Here is a 6,602-nt window from a genome sequence, read left to right as displayed (position 1 = left end):
AATAAGAGATGGGAAGCCCCTACTTTGTAAAAAGTACCAGCGGTGTATATAGATATTGTTTTAGAAGCTTCAAAATCGGACAGCTTCGGATCAGGACATACTTTTCAACGCTAAAAATCTAAAATATCTGTAACGTTTTATTTAAAATTGAAATTTGATGCTCACAAATGTATTAAAAATAGGTCGAACGTTTTAGGGGTAAAAAATTACATTGCACGAAACGTGTGGTTATTCAAAAACCTTTCTTTATTTGTTTAATTAATACAGCTACGTTGCGATTCACCTAATACGAAAAACTTCCATTCCACTACCGACGAAAATTAGTGACTGTGCGATCCTGTTAGTTAGCATCCTTATGAGTGATTATGTTACAAATTATAATAGTAAACTGTTTTTAAAAGTTACGATATTTTCGTTTGAAAAATTTAAAACGTAGGTTAATTTTGTAGTAACTTGAAGTTACAATAATTTTGAATGACAATTTCAAAATGAAAATATCGTAACTCCACCTTTATTATATTATTATGTTTTTTAGTTTTTTTAAGAAATGTGTATTAACATATTGAAACATTTAAAAGCGCTTATGCTAAAAAAAAACAATTTAATTCTGATTTGTGAAAATTTAGGGCCCGTTCCAGTGTTGGAAATAAGCTTTTTAAAAGTACTTGTCAATATGACCACAATACCCCCTACTTAAACAATAATTTATTGGTCATAACCAGGCTTGGAAATAAGCGGTGGTCACTGGTCCAGTGTCCCGTTTATTAATTCAAAATTATCTACCGTATTATTAACCAACTGGTCTACGTGACCACTTAAATAATTCAAGAGTTGGGAGTCACTGGCCAAATAGACCAGTTTAGAAATAAACCTTATTTCCAAGCCTGGTCATAACCACTCTTTTCTACCCCACTTATCTCCCTCCTGCGCAAGGCAAACGGTCCGACATAAGATCTACGCGCCATCTACGTTTATTTCTTAATTTATTCTGCTAGATCACGGCCAATTTAGATGATCTCATACACTCGCTGTGTGCATATAAGTTGACCGAGGCTAGATATTCAAATCTTGAATCAAAGAATGCTTGAACGGCAACGGTACATATCATAGTAATAATAGTAATTGTTAATAAGTTAAATTTAGTAATGGGAAAATACTGCTGTTTTGACAATTGTCGTAGTGACTCCAGGTATCACAAAAACAATTTTGTATCCAATTCCTAAGCCTGGTAGGAAAGGAAACAATTTACTTGTGAGTTAAAAATAGATTAATGCAATTAACCGTGAAACCATTACTGTGGAAACTCTAAAAAAAAACATCATTATGTTTGTAACTTGCATTTTGTGGATAGTAAAGGACAGGGGCGTAGGAACGTTTTAGAAGTTGGAGGGGGCAAAGATAAACGAAAAGGGGTGTGGAGAATGGTTTTTAATTTTAAAAGGCCTAGAATTTCTTCTGCCGGTTTTCCTTTAAGTTTACTTCCCGCCGCGCAAATATCCTGGTGGTAGGCCAACGTGTTCTGCGGTTGGCCCACCACCAGGATATTTGCGCGGCGAGAAGAAAACTTAAAGGAAAACAGGCAGAAGAAATCCTAGGCCTTTAATGGAGTGTAGCTTCTCCGAATGCATGTGTACTTGTTACTACTACGTAAATTGGCGGGAAAAGACTGAAATTTAAACACAGTTGAGGTTCTATAAACTGGATATGCTTTTAAAATGAAAATTTGAGCCTTTTGAAGATTTCAACTGACCAAAGGTTGGAGGGGGCAATAACATTAGTTGCCCCTCCCAGCAAAATTCTAAGGAGGGGCATTGCCCCCCTGCCCCTCCCGGTTCCTACGCCCCTGGTAAAGGACCAACCAAGGAGAGAAACACGTAACTAAAAACACATTGTAACACTACCAAAAATAACAGCAGACGAAATCTCAAAACATTTAATACAAGTTCCAAATATTCATATGTCGGATCGTTTTACCAAATAGTATAAAAACTACGTAACCTAGAGATATAATGACGGCCGAAAGCAGTAAAGGAAGTTGTAGCAACCGGAGGGGAAGGCACTCAGTGAATTTGCACTTCAAATTTCGGTACCGCAGCGCCACTACCAATAATAAATATTTTGTTTGCAAAAAAATACCGAGTAATCTGTGTACCGCTTGTTCTATGGTTATTTCTTTGTGCTCTTTAGAATATCTAAAATCAACGTGCGAAAACAAAGTTTTATCATTTATTTAAATTTTAATTATTTGCAATATGGACCATAATTATCACGACGTAAGTATTAAGTTTAAAAAACCCTCAAAGGCGCAACGAAGAAACATCGATAAAGGTAAGCCTTGTCCTCCTAATTATATTATTCTTTTCTTCACACGTTTTCTTAACCCTCGTCATTTTCAAACTCAACCGTTTTTTTATTTTTTTTAAAAGCCCGGTAGCTTGTTAACTTTATCACGTGACAAAATTTTACTAGGATAAAATCTCTCTCCGTCCACCCGTTTGGGGGAGTGTGGCATAAAAAGCCAAGCAGAGCTTGGACGGTTCTTTCATCTCCTCTATTTATTTCTCGATGGTACTACATAGTACGTCTTTTTTCAATAATTCTGTTGGAGAGTACGATAATTTTAAAGGTCGGGGCTGGTTAACTTTTATTCAAGAGATAAAGCTCTCAAAATTATTCGTAAAACGTTTTGATCAAGTAATGTATATTTCTGTATTATCCGATTAATTTTTTGATAAATTTGTAAAATTAATTGGAAAAAACGACGTGTTTTTCGATAAAAAGCTAAAATTTTACGAAAAATACATGTTTTTTTAATCATTTTCCGAAATATTAACCGGTAAATTCTTTGTTTACATTTTTTTCCCAAAAAAAATAATTTAATCATGGACCTCTAGATAATTTTATATTTAAGCGGAAAAGCGTTAAAAACTATAACTCTTACAATTTTTGAAGTTCAAAATGTTTTTCAATGGGCTCAACTTGATTTCCGATAATTATAACTTCGATCAACTTAAACGCCAATAATCTGACAAAATTTACCATCAATTTTAAATTATTTAAAAAAAAACGATATTTTTTTGGACTCGATACCATAATTCAATTTTCACGATCTGGCAACGCTGGAACAAGTGTATAAGATACGGAGGGGTTTGAAGACTAGCAAAATTCCCGTGGGAAATTAAACAATCTAATTCAAGGCGGCGAGAGAAGGCTAATTACGTCCTTCTCCCGGTCCTGCGTGCCTAATGGAGAAGGCATCATCCCCAAAAAAGGAGAGACGAGAGGACACGCGGAGGATTGGCCGCTGGATGGCGCTCGAAGCGTGTAGCGGCAAGCTAAAACATTTATTCTTAGCTAAAACAAGCCGCAATCCCCTTCGCTGTATTTAATAAAGTCCACCGGAGATTGTTCCGGGCCAAAGCCATCCCAAAACTAACGCCTAATTTATTCCACCCTCTGCACTTGGCTCCACTTCCTCCCTTCGTATCACCAGAGTTAGTCCTCGCGGCGGAAGATTATTTTCTTAACGGGATAAAGTGGATTTTCTTCCCCTTTCTTTGGATCAGGAAAATAGTTCATCCTCCCATTCCCCTCTTCGTAGGTTGGTTGCGGCTTAGGGCGCTAAACTTGTATGTGGTCAAAATATGCAGTAGACCAAAACATTATCGCTTGGAATTTATGATTTACGATACAGAAATAGGCTTCGAGCTTAGGAACTATAGCGCCATCTGTATTAATATCGTCAACTAAATATGTGAGGAAATTGCAGACGACTTTTGAATTTCAAGGTTTTTTCGGTTGAACTTTAAGCGGTTGTGCAGAGATAATTTTGAACGAGCAGACAGTTTTCATCTATTCAATTTAAAACTCGGTCGGTAGGCGGCGATACTTATGACTAAAATTTAAACTACGCACGAAGCCTTTTGGTAGGTGCTTGTAGTAAGTGTAGGGAGCTGTCGGCTCGCGTGGCATGAAGGGCTTGCCACCACCCTCCTACGCGTTATAACCCAGCCACCTATTTAAAAGGCATTATAAGTCGGTAGATGACTTGGGCCTAAGGTGGTGCCTTGGGTATTAGCCTAGCTGATTATTATTACCTATAATACGTTTCGATAATTATATCAGGCTGACCACAGGGAAAAAAATGATTTTTAAGATATATTATTTTGGAAAGTAATGGAAAATCTCGGATAATTTAAGTTGAAGTAAACACAGAACAATTTAGGTTTCAAATACTTACGAAGTGAGATGGAATTAGCTTCCGTAGAGCACAGACCACCTGTACCTAAGAAGGACTAGCATCTATCTCGAAAAAAGGTGTCCCAAAAGTGACGCGACTTTTTTTTACAGCAAACAGAACATAGCGCGTGGAAATTCTTTATTTTAAGAAATAACATTAAAAATGTCGTGCGCGAGCCAGCTTCTAGAATACATTTTTATTATCGCACGTGCTCGTCTTAGTACCTTCAAAACTGCCTCTACTTACCGAGAGATGGCGCGCTCTTAAAAAAGCCGCATCATATTCGAGACATAAAAAAATATTGAAATTACTACCAGAGATACATGTCCCTCTTGGGGTAGGTGGTCTGTGCATAGAGCCACGTAGCGGCCACCTTTAGAAGTTCATAAACCAAGGATCCTATATGTTTAGAGACTATCTTTTGAAAACACGGGCTGGCCGGAGGGCTACCGAATTCTTCTAACATACAGGGTGTCTCAATTTGCTCGATCAGGGCATTTTTCTCAAAATGTATTTATTTAGGCTTTGGTTACTAAATTTCAGAAAAATCGAACGATTTTGTGCCGTTTTGGAAAATGTTTCAATAGAAAAGTTGTAGGGCATAGTAGAAAGTGTAAACATAATTTTGGTTCGGTTGAAAAAGACCTATTTTTCACTGAGTTTGGAGGTCGGGGGAAAAAACAAGTTGTGCTAGCGAATTGTAGGTAACATGCATTTCAGTTATAATATTTCGAAAAATAAACAAATAATAATTAGCCCAAGTGACAAATGTTTTTTAATGACTTCTATAAAATGTTTTCAAAAATGCCACCTTCTGATGCAATGCACAAATATGCACGATGTTGCATATTGCGAAATGCTCCCCGAACCATTTCTGGAGTCACCCGGCGACATGCTTCGATGATTCTTTGTCGTAAATCTTCAACGCTCGTCACAGGTGTTTGGTATACGTAGCCCTTTACGAATCCCCAAAGAAAAAAGTCGAGTGGTGTTAGATCAGGGGATCTTGCAGGCCAACGAACAGGACCAGTTCTTCCGATCCATCTTCCAGGAAACTCGTCGTTTAGATATGCAACCACGTCACGATATTGGTGAGGTGGCGCCCCATCTTGCTGGAACCAGATGCGTCTGTACTCGGCCAGAGGAATGTCGTCCAACACGTTGGATATTTCATTTTGAAGGAACTCCAAGTAGTTTTGACCGTTCAGACGATTTGGCAGGAAGAACGGGCCAATAATTCTGTCACCTAACAGACCAGCCCACACATTTAAGCGAAACTGCACTTGGTGGCGGTGAGGAAATCCCCAGTGTGGATTCTCGTAGTCCCACATATGTTGGTTTTGACGGTTGAAAGGCCCATCTCAGCCATTGGAAATCGAGGTTGTACGTAGAAGTCCTACTCGTGTAGTATAGGCGCTTAAATAAATCATCCTCCAAGGAAATCGCCAAGAAGTAATAGTTCCAAGAGCCAGGACCCGCAAGGTATTGTTTATATAGTGCTTGTTGAAATGTTGGAAACTTTTCCCCTGTAAACAGAACGTCGTGTTTTTGCCAAGCCTTAATATGTCAAAAAAGCTACCTGGTTAAAAGGAAACGCTTGTTGCTGCCGTAAAGGTGAAAAATTTCCATTATTTTAACAAGCACTATATAAACAGTGACTTGCAGGTCCTGGCTCTCGGAAATATTACTTCTTGGCGATTTCCTTGGATGATGATTTATTGAAGCGTCTATTGAGCTTAAACTTATCAGGAAGTTGGAAGAATATTTAAATTTGTTCTAGCAGAGTTTATCCTCTAAATCCCTGTTTCAAGTTTCGAAATATATTGAAAATGAAGGGTGAAATTATATTTACAAATTTTAACAATTTTTCGAAATAGTCTCGATTTTTTTGCCGTTAATGGCTATAACAACGCGGAATGATATTTTAACTTCGAAAAGAGTTTATTTCGTTTAAAGAAATGGCTATTTTATACTGAAATATGCGTAATGGAAAACTGATCTCCTTACGTGAAAGTTTGCCGAAAAATAACAATTTATCTAGTCGTAGTCTAACCATTTCGAACTGACAATTGGTCAGCCATCTAGCGGAAGAAAATATTTTATAATTTATGTATTTTAATTCTTTAAAGTTACAAAATTTTAAAATAATTATTAATATCATAAGTCTATAACATAGTTCCATAAGGTAATCTCTTTAGAAAACGTTTCAGTGAAATCTATTCACGGATTGACGTCTTCACCAAAAGAAATCGCCCACTAGCGATGCACTGTCAAAGACGGAGGTGTTAGTGTCATGTCAATAAAAATGTTGCTTTGTTAAGAATAGACAGTGTCACACTTATTGAAAAATACTTATGGACTT

This window comes from Leiobunum rupestre, chromosome 6, assembly GCF_980474605.1.
Source record: "Leiobunum rupestre chromosome 6, qqLeiRupe1.1.hap1, whole genome shotgun sequence".
Taxonomy (NCBI): Eukaryota; Metazoa; Arthropoda; class Arachnida; order Opiliones; family Sclerosomatidae; genus Leiobunum; species Leiobunum rupestre.
Note: the sequence above shows the minus strand (reverse complement) of the source record.